Consider the following 26,378-nt stretch of genomic DNA (forward strand, 5'->3'; position numbering starts at 1 on the left):
ATGTAATATATTGTTACGATAAATGTGAGTCATACCGGGTCCCCGCTTATACCTGCTATTGGAACTTTCCAGATGATGATCGAATAATACACCAGTACACCAGCGTTCCGATCGAAGCCGGCAGAAACATCTAGATAAACAAATCAGGTATAAAACGATTTAAGAGTTAAAAGGACAGTCGAAAACAAGTGTCGATTAATAAATTGTTCGCGCGGCTATTTAAATTGTAACCGATGTGAATTTTTTAAATAAATTGTATAAGTGTAAATAAATTAATATTTAAGTGTTTCTATGCAGATTAAATAAATAAATATATATGTAAATAAACTCAAAGAGTGTTGTAAAGTGTAGAACATTTTATAATAAATAAAGTTAATAAATTAAATTTATAAAAACAATTTAGTGGTATTGTAGCATTTGAAAATTCTTTGGGTATGTATTGAAATCCCCTTGTATTTTCTAAAGTATCGAAGAATAATTTTAGTGTATTTCATTCCCTATTCGTACGTATTAAAACACCGAATTCTTGCAAGTTATAAAGTAAACCATTTTAAAGTTTGTTTATATTTCACAAGATGCGTATTTTATCCATATGCGTATTCTTTGATCGAAGCCTCTTTTAGGATATTTTGCGTTCCCCTTACCTTTGCAAGTATTTTGCTTATACCAAGTTAAGCGAATGAATTTCAAAGATAATTGCTCACTCTCGCTAGGGTTGTTTTCATGAGCGGTTGACTTTAGTGTTTGTCCAAATTTTTTCTTTAAAATTTGTAATATTTTCGTCCTTCGTGTAAACAAACAAACAAACAAACTCTGAGTGCCGTTCACACAGTTTCGTTTGTTTTGCTTGCCCTATCTTCACCATCAGTAGTTTCTGTCCCCAGTTTTCAAACCCCCTATAACTATACCCTTGTAACCTCGGAAACCTTTTTTGGATGGTGCTAGAAAGGTCACCAATGGAGATACTGCGAACGGCAGCCAGATGGTTGGTGGAGAGCGAGCCGTGAATTCGAAACTAGCTTTTGGAACCGGAAATGGGTCCAACGGACGAAATAAGTAAAGTTAGAACAGGATAAGACATATTAGAAAAGATATAGAAATAAACAAAAAGATAGACGGGTAAAATTACCAAAAATAAGATAAAATAGAAACAGGGCGCTACTTACCTTTTTGGGTTCAAGGAGAAAATTTAGAAACCTTAGAAAAGAAAAGAGTTAAGGAAAGATAATTAGATTCTGAGACCAAACCCAAGGAAAGTTAATTATTAAATAAATTTGGTCAACACACTATATAAACAAATAATAAATGTCTTAGGTAGACTCAGTACACCTACTTACCTACGAAACTTCAGCCTGATCTTTCTTCAGGTCGAAGGTATAATAATTATTTATTATAATAAACAAACATTTAGAGGTATTGTCAGGAAACTTATTAGGAGTCGAGAAATAAAATTCATTGATAAAACAAACAATATATTCAACACCACTATGATATAGGAAGCTGAATGTACACACATGTAAAAAAAATAAACCATCAATTAATAAATGGTGGTATACATATAACAATACACAGTATTATAATTAGAAATACCTTTAAAAATACAATAATATAATAAAATCATGCACAGTTTAAATTATCAGCGATGAGAGCCTGATAGTATTTAATAGTATTCAACCAAAGCTCATATAAATCTCTCTTTGCTGTTTATGGGCTTATCTCGAGATAACGGGTACAATAAATAAGAAAAAAAAAATGAATAGCAAATAAAACAAAGTTAATTAAAATTAAATTCAAAAGAATACAAGAACAAGATAATAACAAAGAATAATAAAAAAGTTACAAGAATTCTATATTATAACAATTAAACCAACCCGCACATGGTTTCAACATAATTATCTGTATCGCACTGTTGTTTAATGATTAACTGAGAATTAAACGTTCGTAATTTAAAAGTTCTTAATAGCTGATTGTAAATTCGTATGAAAATATTAAATGTTCCTGATTGAATGCTAACTCGGTAGTTAACCTTAACTACAGGAGAAGAAATAGTCGACGGAGATTCGCTCAGGTAGTTGAAGATAATATGATTATGATAACTTACGATAAGTCTTGATGACTGCTACACTACGTCACTGAAGCTATTATAATACTTTACTTGTATTAAACACTGAAGTTAATTGAATTAAAGGTAGTTTATACCAATCTTTAATCTAATATGGTATTAGATTAAGAAACTCAAACATTTAAGTGTATACACACTTAAAGAAAAAATTCACAAAGACGGTAAGATAACACAGAGACGGTAATATAGGCAAGCGCCTTTACTTAAAAATCGCCCTATCAGAAGTGAAGTTTCTCTTCTCAAAATTTCACAAGCTTCCCCAAAAATAAAGTGTGCTTCCCCCACTTAAAATGACAGGCCAGCCTGTATGTATTTCTAGTAAGGTAAAAGGTTCTTGCGACATCGAAAATTACAACACTTCTAGCTAGGAACGTGACGAAAGATAAATCTCTTTGGATTGTGTTTTCTCAGAAAAATACTACAGCGTGCTTTCGACAATGTTTAACAAAAAACAAAATACAAAAAAAATAAAAGAATTAACCGAGGATTAACCAACCCGGCTTCTTTTGGTAAGTAGATTCTTCCGTAATCTGAGAAGTCGGTAGTTGCAATAAAATACTTTTTTTTATACCCTTCAAACGATTTGAGGAACGTGCGTCGAAAGGAAGTTCAAGATATAGAAGACGTTAAGATCATTCAGAAATGATGTAACCCAACGTCAAGATAATAAAATTATTTAAGGTAGACCTCGATACAAAAGAAATACCTATCGAAGAGATAGCACCGAGATCGGTACTCATGAGTATTTCGTTAAGATAAATTAGAGAACGAGATATTTTTAGGAAATCTCTAATTAAAAACACGGTATCGAAATGGCTTAATTAACAAAACTGGATGAAATCTTAATCACAATGAAAGGCATATGCCAAAGTGGAAGTCACAAAGAATTAAATAAAACTTATCTAGCTGTAATAAGGGTAGAAGAAGAAGAAAATAAATTAAGTACCTGGTTGTCAGTAGTCGCAATCGGTAACGTCACAATCGGGTTGAAGTTGACATAACGAAAACTTCTAAGTCATATCAGGGAAAGGGGAAATTTGTCTGTCTTCCTTAAAAGCTCAACAGGTCCCTAGCGGACGAATCCCGGATCACCATCCTAACCGTTCCTCTCGTGACAACTAGTAAGGTCAAAACAGATTCGAAATATAGAAGAAGAAGAAAAAGAAGAAAGATTTACGTTGAGAATTTCATTCTCATGATTCACATCCATACAGGACTAAGTATCAGTTTTTTATACAAATCAAAAAAACTTATACTAGATAATATATGAGTTACTATAACTAATATATAGGTAATAATCGTATAATAACGTAAATTAAGTTATTACAACTTTAACGGTGCAGTAAGCAAATAATTTTTCGCTTATTGATAAGGTAATGAGTTTTGCTAAAAGATAATTTAAGTGATTTTTCACTTAGCGGTAAGATACTAGAGATCAGCAAGTGATTAGTTCACTAGCCGATCTAATAGGTAACGGTATGTGATATTTTTCACATAACCGTACTTTAAGATATATGACTTCTGGTTGACAATCAAAGAGGTAGACGGGAGAAAATAGAAGGGAATAATATTCATATATGAATGTATAGATAGGACTGTAGATAATATTATACGGTAAACAAAACAATCTAATCCTGGTCGGATTTATCATCACTTGACGAATTATCAGAATCATCGAGATATGGTTTCAAATCTTTAATATGCCAGTTCCCAGCATTTGAATCATCTGGATTTCTCAGTGTATATACGAGGGGAGATAGCTTTTTAACTACCTTACATAAGATATATTTGGGTGCTAATTTAGCCATAAACTTATCGACGGCTTTTGATAGCACCTTTTTTCGTCTCCAAACTGTATCATCGACGTGAAATTGTACATCGCGTCGCCGTAAGTTATACGTCTTAGCATTTCGTTGATACGCATTATTCAGGTTAAGTTGTATTTCATCAAATACTTCACTAAACCCTCGTATTTCAGAAATATATTGGTCATGTTGCTCTGAAGTAACGGTAGATAGCGAATTATCGGGAGATGAAAAATAATAGTTACCGGCAATAGGGACATACCTGGCAAAATTAAGAAAATAGGGGGTATATTTAGTGACATCATGTCTAGCGGTATTTATAGCTTGACGGATTTTTGGAATTTCTTTATCCCAATCGGAATGATCTTTAATATAACACCTCATAGCAGTTCTTATGGTTTTATGCTACATTCAACAAAGTTGCACTGAGGCGAATAGACAGCATTAAACAGCATTAAATTTTCCACTCTTTATTATTAGTGGAAACAGGAATTAATTTGAAAACAAAGTCATCCTCTACTTTCCTTCTTCTTAACGTGCCCTATCAAGTCCCCTTGACGTTGGCGATTAACATGGCGAAACTGTCTCTGTCTTGAGCTATTCTAAAGAGTTGCTCAGCTTTCCTCATTCCTGTCCACTCCTTGATATTCTTCAACCAAGAGGCCTGCTTTCTACCAATTCCTCTGCATCCTTCGATTTTACCCATCATAATAAGTTGAAGAATATTATATCGGTCTCCCCTTACTACGTGTCCAAAATAGGCCATCTTTCTACATTTGATGTTATCAAGTAGCTCGCGAGCAGCATTTGCTCTCTCAAGGACTGCCACATTTGTCAGCATAGCCGTCCATGGAATTTTTAGTATAGCCACATTTCAAAGGCCTCCAGATGATTAATGGTGGATATTTTTAATGTCCATGCTTCGACACCGTATAAGAGAACTGACCAAATGTAGCATTTAATCATGCGCTTTCGAAGTTGAAGTTGCAAGTTATCATTACAGAAGAATGAATTCATTTTTAAAAATGTCGTGCGGGCTATCTCGATTCCACGTTTTATCTTTTGATCTGGATCTAGTTGTTCAGTAATATGGCAACCAAGATAATTAAAACTGGACACTCTTTGAATTACTTTGAATTACTACTTTCCACTGAGGATATTTATTGGGCTCCGATAAAATTTTAGAACGAAAATCATCGAACCAAAATAAGGTGTGATATCTCCCATTTTAAATATACAGGCCAGCCTGTATGTATTTCTAGGAAGGTAAAAGGTTCTAACGACATCGAAAATAACTGTACCCTTCTAGCTAGGAACGTGATGAATGTTTTCCTCACAAAAATATCCACAAAGCCACATGGCAATCACCAGATGGTCAAACAAAAAACCAAATTGACCATGTACTAATTGATAATCGACATTTCTCGGACGTACTAGATGTAAGAGCATGTAGAGGTGCTAATATAGACTCCGACCACTACCTTCTCAGAACAAAACTCAGGGCTCGTATATCAAACGCTAAGAAGGGCCAGAGCACAAAATCTACTAAATATAATACTGATGTGCTAAAATCTAAAGACGCCAGTGATAACTACAGGAAAATTTTAAATGAAGAGCTGACAAGAATTGACGAAAATATAAGTATAGAAGAACACTGGACCAAATGCAAGGAAGCTATCGATACAGCGTCTAAAGGCTTTTTAAAACCTAACCAGGCTAAAATAAACGAAGATTGGTTTGACGAAGAATGTAGATCCATTAACCAACAGAAAAATGAAGCATATAAGAGACTTCAGCAGCGCAGAACGAGATCAAACCTGGAAGAAGACTAAGAAAATCTGAGACAAGAAGAAAAAAGGACGTTTAGAAGGAAAAATAAAAAGCCATACGAAAACTCTCTAAACGAGATTGTTAACCGACACAATAGAAAAGACTCGCGAAAATTCTACCAGAAGATAAACAGCTACAGAAAACAACTCAAACCCAGAATAACAGCATGTAAAGACAGAGATGGTTCTATAATTAGTGACAAAGAACAGATACTAAACAGGTGGGCGAATAATTTTAAAGAACTGCTTAGCGATAGTCGCGAAGAAGACCAAATAGAAATTACTTTGCCTGAAATGGATAACAACGCTCAAGAGCCCCACCGAAGAAGAAATTAGAGAAGCCATTTCAAAACTAAAAAATAACAATGCTCCCGGTTTGGACACTCTTCCTACCAAACTCTTCAAGAATGGTAGTGACACCCTTTTTAAACATATGCATTAATTAGTAATCAAAATCTAGCAACGGAAAGAAACGCCCGCGGACTGGAAACTAGGTGTAATGCACCCTCTTCACAAAAAGGGAGATATGATGGTGTGTGATAATTATAGGGGCATCACTCTACTTTACGTGGCATATAAAGTATTGTCCAACGTATTGTACAGAAGATTGATCCCCTATGCTGAACAAATAGTTGAGAACTACCAGTGCGGTTTCCGACCCAATAAATCAACAACGGATCAAATCTTCACAGTCAGGCAGATGCTTGAGAAAACACTTGAGTTCGGAGTCGACACCCACCATATACTCGTTGATTTCAAAGCCGCATACGACTCAGTCAACAGACAAAAACTTCTACAGGCTATAGTGGAATTTCAAATGTCGCTTCATCTTGTTCAACTAACGAAACTTACATTTACAGGCGTAGAGAGTGTAGTCAGAATCCAAAACGACTTTTCCAGACCCTTCCGTTGTAAAAATGGACTGGGACAGGGAGATGGATTGTCGTGTCTCTTATTTAACCTTACACTAGAAAAAGTAATTCGAGAGTGCCATATTAATACGAATGGTACCATCTTTAATAAATCTGTACAATTGGTCGGATATATAGATGACATAGACATTATTGCTAGGTCCGCAGAATCTCTGATCGAAGCATTTCGATCACTAAGGGCGTCTGCTTTTAGAATGGGAATAAAAATAAACACTCAGAAAACCAAGTATATGTATTGTACTAGTTCAGGCAACCAGATAACTAGACTATTAATTAATGATCTGGAACTGGAAGGTGTGGACACCTTGGTCTACCTGGGCTCGCTGCTGACCAAAGACAAGAATGTCAGCGAAGAAATTAAAAGAAGAATAGTGCTTGCCAATAAGTGCTATTAGGGCTTGAGGAAACATATGGCCCCAAAACTACCCAGAAAAATTAAAGTTACCATATATAAAACACTAATAAGGCCAGTGTTAACATACGGGTCTGAAACGTGGTCACTTACACAGAACAACCAAGAATTGCTTAAACGTTTCGAGAGAAAAATTCTAAGGAAAATATATGGAGGAATTCAAGAACGGGGTTTGTGGTGTAGGCGCTACAACTTTGAGTTATATAGAAGTTTTGTGGAACCTGACGTTGTAAAGTGTATTAAATTAGCACACCTTCGATGGATAGGACATGTAATTAGGCGAGATGAAGATGCAACGATCAGAAAAATTTTCGACCGAAGAGGACCAGTGGGAAGACGAGTCAGAGGAAGACCAAAACTTAGGTATCAAGATAACATAGAGGATGATCTAAAATCCATCGGAGTTAAAGCATGGAGTAGAGTTGCCAGAGACATGGGCGAATGGAAAATTGTTCTGAAGAAGGCTTTGGCTCATAAGGAGCTGTAATGCCACTGATGATGATCCCCTACTTAAAAATGACAGGCCAGCCTGTGTGTATTTCTAGGAAGGTAAAAGGTTCTAACGACATCGAAAATAACGGTACCCTTCTAGCTAGGAACGTTATGAAAGACAAATCCCTTTGGATTATGTTCTTTTATAAAAATATTACAACGTGCTTTCGACGATGTTTATCAAATTTATCAAACAGAAATCGCCTGAAACTGGAAAGAATTAACCAAGGATTAACCAACCCGGCTTCTTTTGATAAGTAGATTCTTCCGTAATCTGAGAAGTCGGTAGTTGCAATAAAATTTCCTAATGGTAAACACGACTACCCGCGTATATATTTGCAATTACGGCCATCGGCGTCTCAGCAACAGGGGTAAAGGGATTAAAAAATATTTAATATTTTAATTATAAAAAAAATGTTATACCCTATGTGATAGGCAATGTATGTACGTTACAAATTAGCGCCCAACGTGGCTGACATGTTTTAGATTTGCGTCAAATTGTATCTTCGTTACTAAATTGGCACCCAAACGTGTATGGCCTGTATCTTCGTTACAAAATGTGTCTCCCAACGTGTGAGGCTTTTGAATATTCCTTCATCTGTAGTAGTCTTAACAAAGACAGATCCCTTTTCCCCAAGCTATATTCTTTTGTTCAATTTTTCCCTAGTTTCTTTCATTTATATGAAACCCATCTCTTTCAGATAGTGTCCCAGTGACTCACAAACAGTGAGTGTATAATAATGTATTGTTGTATATTAACATATGTATTGTTGTTTTTTGATTTAATGTATTGTAGAAATGTTTGTACATAAACAATTGTTGATTTATATGTTTTGGAAATGAAACCCTTTTTGTTTGTTTACTACTAAAGCCCATCTTGGACGGCGTTTTTATGCCACGGGTTAGTTGAAAACTGTCTCAGTAGTAGATTGTTTTTTTTTTGTGTTCCTTTTCTTGTATCTGAATGACCACAAGTATAATACTCGTGATCGGAGATGCTGTTTAGATTTGTCTAGGAGCAGTCTCATTTAGTAGTCAGAATAAGAAATGTCTATTTTGTATTATTTTGTATAGCTCAATCAAAAGTTAGATTTTCAATATTATTAGTATTTTTGTGTACCCCCTGTATGTGCAGTTTATTAAGTCTGTTGTTTTGTCTCCCCCTGTATGTGTAGTTCATTGAGTCTGTTGTTTTGAAATATGTTTTTCACTTATATTGTGTATTTGGTTTCATCCAATTTCTCGTTGAATCAAGTCTATTTTAAGTTTAACTGCTACGATTTTCATTTTCTTTAGTTCAGTCTTTGAAAAATTGAGAGAAATGTTTTCGTCTATTTTTTTGGCATTAAGAATGATATAATTATTCACTGCTTAAATGCGAATTTTTATGGTCGTATTTTGAATGTGAACGATATTAGTTTGTTTATTCCCAGTTCGTCTAAAGTAAATATCCCATGTATGAGAAATGAATTTTGTTTACGTTAATGAAATAATTTATTTCGTCTTTCTTTTCAGTGTGTAGATAACTACTGCGTTTTTAAAACAGCTGAGATATTTTGATGAACTTACTTCGTACGGAAATATAGGTCAAATATTTTCGTGTTTTATTATGAAGATTTCATAGCCCAGGTAATGTGATGAAATTTTTTTTAATTCCCGAAAAAGAAAATGTTTTCTGTTTTTACAGCCCATGTTTTTTGCTCGTTTGTCTTTTGTGTTATAAGTAGGAGGAAATAATGACGCAACTTCGTTTTGTCCTTGGCTAAGGCCGATTTGTTAGTGACAAAGCGAAAGTATTATGTTTCTTTTGTCTGTTATTTCCGTGTCTATCCGTGTTTCTCCCTGGTTCTTTTTTGTGTATAAGTAGGAGGAAATAATGATGCGACTTCGCTTGTCCATGGCTAAGGCCGATTCGTTAGTGACATAGTGCGGAAGTATTGTTATGTTTCTTCTGTCTGTTAGTTCCGTGTCTTCCTGTGTTTCTCCCTAGTTCTTTTTTGTGTACAAGTAGGAGGAAATAATGATGCTACTTCGTTTTGTCCATGCTAAGGCCGATTTGTTAGTGATAAAGCGAAAGTATTGTTATGTTTCTTCTGTCAGTTAGTTTTGTTTCTTTCTGTGTCTTTGTGTGGTCAGATGTTGTAGTAGAGGTGTGTTAATGATACTGAAATGTGTTAGTTTGTGGTTTGATTATTTTTGAAATATCATGTAGGACGTACAGGTACGTGACCTGGATTTGTGTATCCCTGGATATTCCCGTTTGATATAAGACTGCGTAGCAGCATTCCTTTCCGTGAGTTGATAATTTTGTAGTCTTCTAATATAGTTTATTAGACCAAATAGAAGGGATAAGCCTTTCTGTGTGTTGATGTAAGACTATTGGCTAAGTCTCAATAGCATTCGCCTTTGTTGAGCTGGAAGCACCCCTCTTTTGGCTTCCAGAAACTTCAACACTGGTCTGTTTCACGTTTTTGGTTAGGCTAGAGCCTTTTTATAGAAATCTGCCATTGTGTCGTTGTGCTTGAGAGCCAACGAACTGTACCTGGTTTCGATTCATCAAGTCGAGCATCCAGTTTTATTTTGAATGTAATTATGTTAGTACCATAGACAGTTATGATAAGTAGTTTTTGGTTATGAATTTTATTTGTTTTTTTTTTTGTTTTGTTTGTTTCCCTGAAGTCATGATGTATTGTTGCAATAGCTAGAAAATGCTACTGTTCTTCCAACCTGGATTCTGTTTTGCCCTAAATGAAAACTTTTCCTGTTTGTCCAGTTTTCGCCCTTACGTGGGGGTATCGTAGCACTTGCAAATTCTTTGGATATCTATTAAAATCTCCTCGTATTTGCTAAAGCATAGAAGAATAATTTAAGTGTATTTCATTTCCTATTCGTACGTATTAAAACACCGAATTCTTTCAATTCATCTTAGCGTCACCGAGGTCGAAAGTAAACCATATTAAAGTTTGTTTATATTTCACAAGATGTGTATTTTGTCGGTATTCTTTAATCGAAGCCTCTTTTAGGATATTTTGCGTTGCCGTTACCGTTGTAAGTGTTTTGTTTATACCGAGTTAGGCGAATGAATTTCAAAGATAATTGCTCACTCTCACTAAAGTTGTTGTCATGAGCGGTTGACTTTAGCGTTTGTCCAAATTTTTTCTTCAAAATTTGTAATATCTTCGTCCTTCGTCCTTTTTTTTATGGAAAATGAGTAGCAGTTTAATTAATAAGTACAGTTAAAGTGAGTTTTAAAATGTTGCCATTGTACCCAGTTGTACCTATTCCTGTTTTGTAAGAAGCCAAGCTATAGTGCCATTTCAACCTTTGTTTGTGGTCGTCATTCCAGACCATTGATGCAGTCCAGTTCTCCCAGAAATTTCAAGGTCCAGTGAGGTCTATTTTATAAGTAAAAGTGCATTTTGGTCAAATCAGGTAACTTTTTCTGTGATTAAATCGTAAAGTAAAGATAGATATTTTTTTAAAATAATAATTGCCTTCATAATTGCATAATATAAATGAATTATAATAATTAATATATAGTAAATCTTAGAGTGTGGCCATACTGTCATTTTAATTGTCCTCTGTCGTTAAATTTAATGAACTTTGATAAAATAAAGGCAGATATCAAGCACAGTTTTATTATTCAAATATTGCCAAAGTAATTTCGCTCACTAGAGCATTTTCAAGAGCAATTGAAATAAGTCAGGAAACATTTTTTTAATGAAGAAATTCATTAACCTCGATAAAAGCTCGAAGTTAATGGATGATAAAAGTTTTTTTGTGATTAACGTTTTAGACTTACTTCGTCAATTTTGGGCTATCCAACAATCCCAGAATGTCATAAACATAAAATTAAACATAAAATTGAACAAAACACTACACCAAACAAGGACAAACAGTTTAAAATTATTTAAAAAGTCGAAGCTATATTCTGGTCGGTAACAGGAGAGAGAATGACTCCCGATATTAACGGAAATGTTTAGGTGACATGTGACATACGACAGTTTGGATGGGCAGTCACAATCATGTAGATGTGATCTGAACATTTTAAAATTCTATGTAACTAAGCATTGACCAAAGGTTCAACTGACACTACTATAGGAAATCAACTAATGAAATATGACATATAGAATATTATAACTAGATTGCATAATCCAAATCTCAAACTTAAACCTGTCTATAATAATTAGGATGTAAGTTTGAGAGCAATTGAAGTGGACGTAAAGTATGAATGCAAGAAATAGATCAAACAATCTATTAGACAGTGGGTGGTTGACTACAATAAAAGGGTCTACCAGGCACTATCAATACTGTAGAAAAGAAGAAATCTGACTATGAAAATAAAGTACTAAAAATTAAAAAAAAACAAAATTGAAAGCAATGTATAAACGGGGCATAATTCAAGTAGTTCAGTTAAACCCCCAGTCAACGGGAGAACTATAAAATTAATATGTAAAAGCGTTACTCAAGACCAACTAACCAACAGTGGGAGATGTTGAAATATACAATTGTGGAGATGGTATATCTAAATTACGTAGAGGAATGGAGAGTGTAGTTAACGCCAACTATGCATCAATTGAACCTGAGCAAGCTAGTTTTGTAAATTGTTAAAGAATAAAATAGTAATGTTGAACCAAGTATGAAATTAATAAATTCTTAATAGTTATACTCAGTGCAGGAAGTCTAAACAACCGAGCTGGGTCCACTTCGAGGTGAAGCTGCAATAAAAAATTTGAAAATGGGTTTAAATTTAGTATAATTTAAACTAATTTGACTATTAAGACAGTAAGAGTTTCCATTTGTTTCCCTTGTGATCTACAGATCTTCCAATAAATTAAACTCTAAATAGTTTTTCTTTCTACTAATGTCATGTAAAATTGACGAACCAGTATTGATGTTAAAATTGTGTTTACTAGATAATAAGTGTTGATCAAAACTTAAAGAGTTTGGTCTTGTCAAATGTTCTGAAATACTAGTAGATAACTTTCTAATGGTTCTACCTACATAAGAGGCATCACAATCCTCACACTTTAATTAAATACCACTATTGTCAAGTGTGTTCATCCTATTTTTGGTGTTGATTAAAAAGGAACCTAAAGTGTTGTGTGACTTAAAAGAAATTTTGATGTTTTCAATTGTAGATGTAAAAAGTTTAGATATTTTATTGAAAATGTTGCTAATATAAGTAAAGGAGACATATCTGATGTTGTTTGAAGCATTAGGTCGAAGAAAACATTGTGATGAATATGCAAGCTTTTCTGCAATTTTGAGTTTAGCTCTATTTAGAAGCTTATAAATAATGTTCGGATCATAACCATTATTGAAAGCAATTTGCTTGAGAGTATTAAGTTTTAAATTAAAGTTATCATTAGAAAGTAGAAATTTGAGTAACCTATGAATATAACTATTGAAAACATCCATTTTATGTTGGGTTGGATGATTAGATGTTTTATGTATAACATGATCTGTTTGGGTAGGTTTTCTGTAAATATTGTACTCTAGAGAATCTTTATTACGAAATATAGTCATATCCAAGAAGTTTAACTTATTGTCAGATTCTTATTCCAATGTAAAAGAGGTGTTAGGATGGACGTTATTAAGATCATCTAAAAGCTGTAAAGCGTCATCTTGGGTTCCCTGTATGAGAGCTATACAATCATCAACATATCTTGACCAAAAAACTATTTTGCAATTGTTGTTAACACATTTCTGTTCTAAGCTGTCTAAAAAAATATCAGCTAGAAATGGCGATAATGGAGATCCCATTGCTAAACCTGTTGGTTGTTTATATATTTTTTGATTAAATTGGAAGAAGTCATGATCAAGACAGAATTTAAGCATAGTTGAGATAGCATCTTTGTCTTTTGCTGGTATGTTGCAATTGTTTAGAAGGTTGTTTACTAAAGGTAATGTTTCATCTCTTGGTTTAGAAGTAAACAAATTGGAAACATCAAAAGAAACTAATTAAAACGCTCTTCTATTTTAACGTTATTTAAACGTTCTATTAGATCTAAAGAATTTGTAATGGAGAACTTAGGTTTAAAATTAGTGATAGACTGAATTGTGTTGTAAACAAACTCTGACAATATTGAAACTGGAATGTTACAAAAACTTACAACAGGCCTTATGCGACAATTGTGTTTATGGATTTTAGGAAGTCCATATAACCTAGGTTAGATGCAGTTAACTTTCTGTTGTTATATTTCGTAATATAGAGTAAGATCCCAGAGCGATCAGACATAACTTATTTTCACACAGATGAAACCTTAGAGTCTGAGTAGCGTCTCGTGAGCTTTGAATACCTGCGTATTTATGAAACTTGCTGAGTGACACCTGGCCAGGTACCAGGTGAGAAAGGTAACTAAAAATAAGAGCTATTTAACTTAAATTTACATAACTGATTTTTATACATATTTTGTAGACTATTATTTTGAAAATACTGTAATAAGTGTCAGACACTTGTCATTGACCAAAACTTTTGTCAGGCGCTTTAAAGCTCCACTAAAATTAAATGAACTTTACTTACTTGTACATGTCTGATTTTTAAATAGAGATGCAAAAATATTTAATCGGATCGAAAACAGTAAGTATTCTTAATGTATTTGAATTTTTTACTCTGAGGCTCATGCGCACAGCACTCTCGCGCTCATACTTCTGGTTAACTAATTTTTGTGTTTGAAGGATGTTTGGTCATTATAATTTGTCTGACTAATTAAATATAACTTTATTATAGTTCCATTAATAACATATTTAAAAATCAGACATGTAAAAGTAAGTAAAGTTCATTTAATTTTAGTGGAGCTTTAAAGCGCCTGACAAAAGTTTTGGTCAATGACAAGTGTCTGACACTTATTACAGTATTTTCAAAATAATAGTCTACAAAATATGTATAAAAATCAGTTATGTAAATTTAAGTTAAATAGCTCTTATTTTTAGTTACCTTTCTCACCTGGTACCTGCCCAGGTGTCACTCAGCAAGTTTCATAAATACGCAGGTATTCAAAGCACACGAGACGCTACTCAGACTATAAGGTTTCATCTGTGTGAAAATAAGTTATGTCTGATCGCTCTGGGATCTTGGTCTAATAGTATCATTAAACAATTTAACCATTGCTTTTTTTTATTAATAAAGGTGTTGACTGGATTTTTTTCCAAAACTAGAAAATTGTTATCTGAAAGGAGAGATTCTACTTTCTCTATGTATTGAATTTGTACTAAAATTACAACACAATTTCCCTTATCAGCCTTGCTGAGTACTAGAGAGTCTCTATCGATTTTTTGTTTAATTGATTTTAGCAAATTCTTTTGCTTTTTATAAGAATGGTGAGTTCTATGAAAATTACGTTTGTATTAAGATTGTTGTTGTTGAAGTAAGCTAATGCAAGAGTTTCTCAAATATTGTTTGATATCAGCATTATTTGTCATACCTTCTATTAGAGTACCCAGCTCCACTGCAAATCCTCCCAGCACTGAGTCATTTAACCTAAAATTCTGACAAGAAAACTTAAGGCCTAATCCTAAAAAATACAATTCACCCTGTGAAAAGTTGGTGTTACTTAGATTTAAGACTCTAGGATGAAATTTGTAATCTAAAAACTTATGCATAAGTGTTGAGTTACTTGTTTGTTGTTTTTGTAAAATCAAACGGTTTAATTTGTTGGTAAGACTTCTCTTCTTGGAGGATTGTAAGCGAAAGATCTCATCTTCTATGTTGTTAAAGGAGTCGTTGACATGAAATCAAGGATGTTGTTACAAAATTTTATTATAAGTAATTTTAAGATTGACATTAATACGATGAAGTTTGGTATAGTGCTTCTTAAGTTCTCTTTTCAGGATCTTTTTCTCCAAAATCTGTTTTTCCTTATCAGGTACATTTTTTGATGTTTTAACCTTAGCAAAAGTAGGAGTGACTTGATGTGAAACGCCCTGTCTAACGAACCAAATGTTCAAGAATATAATCATTCTCTTGCAGGATAGTCTTCTGTAAGTATCAACCAACACTGCCATAGTCAATAAATTGATATCAGGTTGAATGCTCGAATAAATGAACTTTAATAAAATAAAGGCAGATATCGACGACAGTTTTATTAGTCTAATCTTGCCCAAGTACTTTCGCTCACTAGAGCATCTTCAAGGGCATCTAAAATAAGTCAAGAAACGTTTTTTTTAATGAAGAAATTTATTAACCTCAATAAAAATCGAAGTTAATGGATGATAAAAGATTTTTGTGATTAACGTTTTAGATTTACTTCGTCAATTTTGGGCCATCTAACAATCCCAGAATGTCATAATCATACAGTTGAACAAAACACTACACTAAACAAGGACAAACAGTTTAAAATTATTTAAAATGTCGAAGCTACATTCTGGTCGGCAACAGGAGAGAGAATGGCTCCCTGTATTAACGAAAATGTTAAGGTGATATTTCAACTAGGTGACTAAATATAACAACAGAAAGTTAACTGTATCTAATCCTATAACACCTAGGTTATATGGACTTCCTAAAATCCATAAACATAATAGTCGCATAAGGCCTGTTGTAAGTTTTTATAACACTCCAGTTTCTATATTGTCAGAGTTTGTTTACAACACAATTCAGTCTATCCCTCAATTCCTATCCATCCTCCAATATCTTTCTAGTCAATTTTAAACCTAAGTTCTCTATTACAAATTCTTTAGATCTAATAATAGAACGTTTAAATAACATTAAAATAGAAGAGAATTATTATTTAGTTTCTTTTGATGTTTCCAATTTGTTTACTTCTGTACCAAGAGATGAAACATTACTTTTACTACACAACCTTCTAAACAATTGCAACATACCACCAAAAGACAAAGATGCTGCATCAACTATGCTTAAATTCTGTCTTGGTCAGGATTTATTCCAATTTAATCAAAAAATATATAAACAACCAACATGTTTAGCAATGAGATCTCCATTATCAACTTTTCTAGCTGAAATTTTTTTAAACAGCTAGGAAGATAACTTTGTTAACAGCAATAGCAAAATAGTTTTTTGGTTAAGATATGTTGATGATTATAAAGCTCACACACAGGGAACCCAAGATGACGCTTTACAGATTTTGGATGATCTTAATAACCTCCATCCTAACATCTCTTTTACATTGGAACCAGAATCTGACAATAAGTTGCACTTCTTGGATATAACTGTATCTGGTAATAAAGATTCTCTAGAGTACAATATTTACAGAAAACCTACCCAAACAGATCATGTTATACATGAAACATCTAATCATCCAACCAACATAATATGGCTGCTTTTAATAGTTATATTCATAGGTTACTTAAATTTCTACTTTCTAATGATAACTTTAATTTAGAAGTTAATACCCTCAAGCAAATTGCTTTTAATAATGGTTATGATTCCAACATTATTTATAAGCTTTTAAATAGAGCTAAACTCAAAATTGCAGAAAAGCTTGCATATTCATCACAATGTTTTCTTCAACCTAATGCTTCAAATAACATCAGATATTTCTCCTTTACTTATATTAGCAACATTTCCAATAAAATATCTAAACTTTTTACTTCTACAATTGAAAACATCAAAATCTCCTTTAAGTCACACAACACTTTAGGTTCCTTTTTAATCAACACCAAAGATAGGATAAACACACTTGACAAAAGTGGTATTTACAAATTAAAGTATGATGATTGTGATGCCTCTTATGTAGGTAGAACCATTAGAAAGTTATCTACTAAAATTTCAGAACATTTGAAAAGACCAAACTGTTCAAGTTTTGGTCAACACTTTTTATCTAGTAAACACAATTTTAACATACTGGTTCGTCAATTTTACATGACATTAGTAGAAAGAGAAACTATTTGGAGTTGGATCATCACAAAGGAAACAACTGGAAACTCTCACTGTCTTAATACTCAAATTAATTTAAATTGTACTAAATTTAAACCCATTTTAAAAATTTTTATTGCAGCTTCAACTCGTAGTGAACCCAGCTCGGGTGTTTAGACTTCCTGCACTGAGTATACCTATTAAGAATTTATTAATTTCATACTTTGTTCAACATTACTATTTTATTCTTCAACAATTTACAAAACTAGCTTGCTTAGGTTCAATTGATGTATAGTTGGCGTTAAAATTACACTCTCCATATATCTGCGTAATTTAGATATACCATCTCCACAGTTGCATATTTCAACATCTCCCACTGTTGGTCAGGTGGTCTTGAGTAACGCTTTTACATATTAATTTTATAGTTCTCCCATTGACTGGGGGTTTAACTGAACTACTTGAATTATACCCCATTTATACATTGCTTTCAATTTTGGTTTTTTAATTTTTAGTATTTTAATTTCATAGTCAGATTTCTTCTTTTCTACATTATTGATAGTGTCTGGTAGACCCTTTTGTTGTAGTCAACAACCCACTGTCGAATATATTATTTAATCTATTTTTTGCATTTATACTTTACGTCCACTTCAATTGCTTTTAAACTAACACCCTAATTATTATATACAGGTTTAAGTGTAAGATCTGGATTATGCAATCTAGTTATAATATTCTATATGTCATATTTCATAAGTTGATTTCTTATAGTAGTGTCAGTTGGACCTTTGGTCAATGCTTAGTTACATAGAATTTGAAATGTGCAGATCACATCTACATGATTGCGACTGCCTATCCAAACTGTCATATGTCACATGTCATCTTAACATTTCCGTTAATACCGGGAGCTATTCTCTCTCCTATTGCCGACCAGAATGTAGCTTCGACTTTTAAAATAATTTTAAACTGTTGCTAATGTTGACATGTTATAACTTAGTTTTATTATTTTTGATATTAGTTTTGCTTTGTTTTTTTTTTAAGAAGGTTAACCTCCACGCAGTATCAATTTTTTGTAAGTTTCGTAGCATCTCTCACTTGTAAACAGAGTTTGTATACAAATAGGACATATGTAAGCTTTTATTCTTAATTATTTTGGTGTAAATCTCTGTAACTATTAATACAGTCTTTTTTGTGCCATCTGTATTTTGTAACTGTTTGTGTTGAGACAATAATAAATGTTTGATTGGTTTCTCTAAATTATTTTGTTTGTTTATTTTAGAAAAGTCTCCTAATCCTTTTTTGTGCTCCTTATTTTGGGAAAGAAGAAAGAGCCTTTTTTTCTTTATCCAGCAAGATTAGAATTCTTCGAAGCGGCGTCCTTTTTCAAGTGGCTAGAGGTCTTTCTTGTTGTTTTTATTTGCCCATTTGTCCAGGAGATTTATGTAAGTACTCTCTTTTTGTTTCATTTTTTTTTGTAGTTGCCCCAATCCAACCCCCGTGACATTCAACTTATCCACGACCCAGCTCTCCAAACAAACCCTGAATGCCGTTCGCACAGTTTCGTTTATTTTGCTTGCCCTATCTCCACCCCCAGTAGTTTTTGTCCCCAGTTTTCAAACCCCCTATAACTATACCCTATGTCAGTAGTGCTCAAAGAGTCGATCGCTATCGACCGGTCGATCGCCAAAATTTTTGAAGTCGATCGCGATTCACGGAGAAAATACGGTGACTGTCTTGACTCACCACACGTGCATGATCGAAATAATTATGATGCTGTCTCTTCATCCGAAAGTTGCGATAATGCCAATTCGGCATATCAGCATTCACAGATAAATTATGAAATGGGGGTGTGCTGTATCGGCATTTGTATTGTTGTTAGTCAAGCATTAATCATTCATTACTAAGTTATTACTAGTAAAACATTTTAGTAATATATTATTTACATTAATATTTGAAATTCGATATGAGTGCCGCGAAAAAGAGTAAAACATTTTAATAATGCGTGTGAAGAAGAATTCCTGTTTACTATGGTAAAAGATAAGTGTGTTTGTCTTGTTTGTCGGTCTTCCGTTGCTCTGCCCAAACGCGGAAATTTAGAACGGCATTATAAAACTTTGCATAAAAACTATGTAAATGATTTTTCGCAAAATAGTTTGTTTGGAAAATGGAAAGTGCAAGACTTGAAGTTGTTTGAAGACGGAACAATCAATGCTCACTAGGCTTGTTAAACAATCAGTAGCTGTAACAATTTCGTCGTTCAAAATTTCTTATATATTGGCACAACATAAAAAACCATTTGAAGGTAGGTGGAGAAGTAGTGAAGGAAGCATTCATTGAGGCTGCGAATGTATTATTTGAGGACTTCAAAAATAAAACAGATATTATGTCTGCCATTAAAGAAGTCCAGTTATCACGTCCAACGGTTACTAGACGTATCGAAATCATGGGCAAAGATTTGGAAAGTCAATTTAAAAGTGATATTATGAAATGTATGTACTTTTCTTTGCAATTTGACGAGTCAATCGATATAACTGATACCGCCCAGTTGTGTATTTTCATTCGGATGGTATTTTCTGACATGTTGGCTAAAGAAGAATTGTTAACAAAGCTGCCTCTGAAAGAAAAAAACTAGCGGAGAAGATATATACAACGGTTTTATAAATTTTGTGACACAATACGAGCTACCGATTTACAAACTCGTGTGTATTACAACAGATAATGCACCATCCATGACTGGCGTTAACAATGGATTTGTCGAGCTAACGATGACTTTCCATCCGTCTTTGAAAGAAGTAGCTCTGCAGCTCACAGTATTCTTTGGATCAACATACTTGTGTGAGTCTGTATTTTCCCAAATAAAGATAGTGAAATCAAAATATCGTAATCGGCTAACTGACGAACATCTCTCTTCATGCTTGTTGTTTGGCCCTAGGTAATTACGTACCATCATATGAAATACTTGTGGATGATGATATGCAGTGCCATGCATCAACATCAAAATATAATTAATATGAAAAACGTAACTTTAATTACAACTCTCTGTAGTTACAACTTTTTATCAACTAGAAATGTGCAATAAAGTTTTTAATTTTCAAAATTGTTTTTTTTTACTATGCTTTGTTTCTAAACCAGGAGGAGTAAACTAAAGAGGCAGATTCACACCCAAGAAAGTAACTAGAAAAGTTACCAAGTACATCTTCTTTTTTGGTTGATCATATCGGTTTTCAACGGTAATCCAAAAATATTATATTATACGTCGCTAAAGAGTTCTAAAAATAACTGTTTTTTTTATATAAAAGCAGACTAAAAATCTAAAAGAATAACGCAGAAAATACAAAAAATCGCCGATATTACTTAATTAACCTATTAAATGCTATTAGTGTTAAAATTTCATAACAGTGGAGTAAACTTGCCTGAGGTTGAACCAATTACAAACAAACATTGCGGCGCGGTAAATTTGAATTACTCATCCTGGTTTAAAAACAGGGTATAGCAGTCGATCTCTGGACGCTTGCAGTTTATGTGGTAGATCCCATGCAGTGTAAGTCTGAGCACCACTACCCTATGTGGTAGGCAAAATATTACATTACAGTGTCAGAGTGGAATATATTTTAAATAAATTGTGAAAATTACTACGATATATGAGCTCACAGTTATGCATTTAAGACGACGTCTCGAGGACGTAAAATTAGCTTCTACCGGAAAAAAGGCTGATTTAGTCTAACGACTAAAGAGCGCTTTGGAGGAAGAGGGTTTGGACCCAAAAACTTATATATTTGACTTCAAACATGCTGCTGTCATCTCGTCGATTTTGAAAGGTTCTTCTGATGTGGCCAAAGTTTCTTCTGATGTGAACAAAGTTTCTGGTGATATCGCATCATTAGAGAACAAAGTTTCTGGCGATATTTCGAAAGTTTCCAGCGACATCGCTTCTTTAAAAAACAAAGTTTCTAACGAGATTTTTTCTCTGGAAAACAAAGTTTCTGCTACAATCTCTTTGGTAATCTCTAAACTCACTTCTGAGATGTCTGCCCTCGACGATAGAATATCTTCGTTAAAAAACCAAGTTGCTGCTGATAAGTTGGCGTTCAAAGAAAAGACAAAAGAGATGTAAAGGACGATGGAGGAAACAGGGACAGCAGAGAGAAAAAACAATTCAATTACAGTAGAGACAAAAGAAGACGAGATGAATCGATGATCAAGACGAGATGATCAGTCGCAGCTTAAAAATCGAAGACAAAAGAGAGATGAGGCACTTTAAGAATATGAGGTAGATATTGCCAGATTAGTACGATATGCTTATATAACAGCTCCCGAAGACATGATGGAAAAGTTGGCAGTTCAAACGTTTATTGATGATCTTCGTGATAATGTAATGCAGAGAACACTGCGATTAGCTCGTCACAAGACGCTGGTTGATGTCTTATCCGCTGCGCTCGAATACAAGTCAGCTACGCAGGCCTCTGGCGGGTACTGTAAAGTTAGGACTGTAAAAGAGAAAGGAGATGAAGATAAACTTGACAAGCTCGTTAATATGATGAAAAGTATTACATACAAGAAAATGAAGACCATAAGATGCTGGAATTGTGGCGAAATAGAACACGTACAAAGTTTATGTAAACACCCTAGGTACGACGCAAATCAAGAAACTCACCATCAGGAAAACTAGAACGAGTCGGCTTTAGGAGGGCAGCTTCAACCCGGAACTTTTCCAAAGACCCTCTCATACTAATAGCTTCTTTGAAATGTCGTGAAGATAGTGTATATGTAGATGGAGAAATAAATGGTAAAAGGCAAACGTTGTCAGTGGATACCGGAGCGACCAAAACCATTATACGCCCGACAGTTATAAACAGCCATAAGAAACTGTTACCAACGAGGTTGCGACTTCGGACCGCTACCGGTGAAAATGCCAACATTCATGGAGAAATCCAGGTATAATTAGAAATTAGAGCAGAAACGTTAGTCCATACTGTTATAATTGCTGACATCGAAGAGGATGTTATATTAAGAATGGGATGGACGTAATGAATATGCATGGATTCCAATTGGATTTTAAGAGTAAGAAAATCAAAGTTGGTAACGAGCATGTATTTTTTCATCCACATGATGACAACACTATGCAAGTAGCCGTTAATGAAGATACAGTCGTGCCTGCAAGAAGTGAAACGATCACAGTAGCGCGGTTACAGGGAAAAGTGGACGAAGGGACTCCTGTTGTGATGGAGCCTTGGAACCATGACGACGAGGTTGGCCGAGGAATCATAATTGGAAAGGAATTGGTGACTTCGGCTAAAGAAATACCTGTGAGACTTATTAATGTTAGTGACTACGAAGTGACCATCAAGAAAGAGACAAAAGTAGGAACTTGTGTGCCTGTGACATCCATAATCCGCCAGGCGACAACATCTGATAATTTAAACGACAAATTCGACCAAATGGTTGCAATTGCTGGACAGTCTCTAAATCAGATGGAGAAAAGAAAATTAAGGGAATTTCTTCGGCGGTATCGTGATATTTTCGTACCGAAAGGAGGAAAGACGAGAAGAACTACCGTTGTTAAGCATAAATTGATACTGGTAATTCGTCAAAAATCTCGACGATTACCACAGGCGAAAAGAGAGGAAGGTAAAACGATTGTTCAGGAAATGAAGGAAATGACGGGGTGATAGAACCTTTTACGAGCCCATGGATCTCTCCGGTGGTCCTGGTTAAGAAGAAAGACGAAACGACGAGGTTCTGTGTGGATTACCGTTTGCTGAACAACGTTACCAAGAAAGATAGTTATCCTCTGCCTCGGATCGACGAGACATTGGCTGGAAGTAAATTGTTCTCTACTTTGGATTTGAAGTCTGTATACTGGCAGGTAGAAATGGACCCAGTAGATATAGAGAAGACAGCCTTCACCACAGGATCTGGATTGTGGCAATTTAACGTTATGCCATTTGGACTCTGTAATTCTCCTGCGACATTTGAGAGGCTTATGGAAAATGTGTTGAGAGGGTTATCTTGAAAAATATACCTGGTTTATCTAGAGGACACAATCGTCTTGGGGAAGACATTTTAAGATCATCTGAAGAATTTAGAAAACGTTTTTAAACGACTTAAAGCTGCCCAATTGATGTTAAACCCCAAGAAGTGCCAGCTATTTCAAGGTAAAGTCAATTATCTGGGTCACATAGTGAGTAAAGAAGGAGAGGCCATGGATAAGGGAAATATCGATTTCTTTAAGGAATGGCCAAAACCAACAGACAAGTGAGAAGTTTTCTTGAACTATGTACGTACTACCGGAGGTTTATTAAGAAGTTTGCAGATATCGCTAAGCCATTAACGCGACTTACAGAGGAAGCAAGAGATTACCGCTGGTAATCCGACTAATACAGACTGCCAAAATACCTTTGAGACTTTTGAAAAAGCATTTGATCACAGCACCAATTTTAGGGTACCCACTGCCAGAAGAAGAGTTCGTCTTAGATACAGATGCAAGTAATGTGGGAATTGGAGAAGTGATATCTCAGATTCAAGGAGTACAGAAACGAGTCCTTGGATATTTTAGTAAAGTTCTTTCAAAACCTGAGCGGAATTATTGCGTCACAAGAAGAGAACTTCTAGCAGTAGTGAAATCAGTAGAGCACTTCTATCAATATCTCTATGGAAGAAAGTTTTTAATCCGAACGGACCATGCCTCCCTTAAGTGGTTAATGCAGTTTAAGAATCCAGAGGGTTAGATAGCCAGATGGATCGAACGACTCCAAGAATACGATTTCAAGATTGAGCACCGAGCCGGAATTTGCCACATAAACGCTGATTCTCTTTCCCAAAGGTCATGCCCAGCAAAGTGTTCCCACTGCAATAAAACGGAATCCAAAGAAGCAGCAGTTCTAAGAACAACGATGGTCAACGACGACTGAACGCCTACTAAGATAAGGAAAGAACAAGAGAGAGATCCAGTTGTACAGAAAATTCGAAAATGGAAAGAGGAAAACCGTCGACCACCTTGGCAAGAAATATTAAGCCTATGCTCAGTAGTTAAGATGTATTGAGCCCAGTGGGACTCATTTATCATGGAAGATGGCTTGCTCAAACGAGTACTGAAAAATGATGACGGTTTAGAAAAGAGAAGACAGTTGGTGATTCTAAAGAGCAAAATAGCCGAAGTACTTCGTCAGTTACATGACAGTCCATCAGGAGGGCATTTCGGTGTAAAGAAAACCCTTCAGCGAATTTCGGAACGGTTTTATTGGATGAACAGTTCCGACGACGTAAAGGACTGGTGTAAGAAATGTACTATTTGTGCTACGAGTAACGGGCCTTACCGAAAAAGGAGAGCTCCTATGAGACAATATAATGTTGGAAGCCCGTTTGAAAGAATAGCTTTGAACATTGCTGGGCCATTTCCAGAAAGTGAAAATGGAGGCATGTTGGTAGTAATGGATTACTTTACTAAGTCGAGATTTACGCACTTCTAGACCAGAAGGCCGCCACCAATGCAGATAAGTTGATCCAAGAATATATCAGCCGATTTGGAGTGTCTTTGGAGATCCATAGTGACCAAGAAAGGAACTTCGAAAGCGATCTATTCCAAGGAATATGTGATAGACTAGGCATGAAGAAAACAAGAACTACAGCATATCATCCGCAACCGGATGGTGTGGTAGAATGGGCGAATAAGACAGTTGGCAAGTATTTGACAAATATGGTGTCTTATCATCAACGAGATTGGGACCAATATCTTTCGTTCTTCACAATGGCCTACAGATCTGCTGTTAACGAATTAACAGGCCAGACACCAGCCAGAGTCCTAATCGGATGCGAGTTGCGACTACCTTGTGATCTGGAGTTTGGGGGTCGACCTGGAGAAGATGGAGCAGGTGATAATTATTTGATCGATTTACGAATAGGAATGGACGATATACATGAGTTGGTCCGTACTCATCTTCAGATCGCTAGCGACCGAATAAAGAAATGGTATGATACGCAAGCCGAAAAGGGGCGCTTTAAGAAGATCGACAAAGTCTGTCTCTATAATCCCAAGAAGCGAAAAGGTTGTTCTCCCAAGTTGCAGCAGTTTTGGGAAGGTCCATACCTCATTATAGAGAAGATCAACGATGTCATCTACCGAATAAGCAAGATTCCGAGGGGAAAGCAGTAAAAGGGCAATAAGAGTTCTAGCCCAAAATCGGTAATTTTTCCAAGTAAATCTCCATAAGAAAATCTAAGGTAAATTCTGCTCGTTTTTGGCTCATTTCGTTGTGGAGGCGCGACTGCTCGTCGAATACTGACGTGTGAGATATCGTCGAAAATAGGAAAGGAAATACGTTAACCCAAAAAAACAAAGATGGCGGCGTATTGCCAAAACGACACTAAGCTTGTAACGTCTAAACGGATCAATGTTCAACAATGTGTAAGGTATCGATGGAAAGGGGAGGTGGTAATGAATATTATGGTAAATAACATGGTTATTGCGTTAGATGACACATTTATTTAAAACACAACTGTACACTCTTACAATATTACTTATCCTAAATGTAATTAGTACTTAGTTGAAGTTGCTCTGAGATTACTTTTTAATTACCAATACGTGGTATATCGACTTGCCATCTTGACGTTAATTTAGTTCTTATCCCGAGATAATAATTGTTGTCTCTTTTATAATAGTCCTTGCTATATCAGCAGTCGTTCATAAGTGGGTCAAGTTTGTCAGAAACGACAACAACAAGGTCGCGATCCACGATTCTGCTGACTCGTACATCCAACCGAGGCTGTTTCTTGTGTATGTCCTTGATTTGATTTATTAAACATATTTTATATAAACAAATGCGAAATATGTTACACGTTTCTTTTAACTTATTTTTTATATCCATTGTATTATTTTAGGGATAATACCACACCATTCCCCTTACAGAAAAAATTGCAACTGTCTAATTTCTCCCTGTCTTTCCCTTCGGAAAAAGAGAAATTTTTAACCTCAAATAAGT

The 26,378-nt window shown here is 34.8% G+C and overlaps 1 protein-coding gene across 1 annotated transcript in view; it reads right to left on the reverse strand.

Moving 5' to 3' along the window:
• The window catches only part of LOC140434729 (arylsulfatase B-like), a 1,454,394-nt gene that overhangs the window by 250,836 nt on the left and 1,177,180 nt on the right, over positions 1 to 26,378 (reverse strand). The gene's annotated exons all lie outside the window — the stretch shown is intronic.

The sequence above is a fragment of the Diabrotica undecimpunctata genome, chromosome 2, assembly GCF_040954645.1.
Source record: "Diabrotica undecimpunctata isolate CICGRU chromosome 2, icDiaUnde3, whole genome shotgun sequence".
Classification (NCBI taxonomy): Eukaryota; Metazoa; Arthropoda; class Insecta; order Coleoptera; family Chrysomelidae; genus Diabrotica; species Diabrotica undecimpunctata.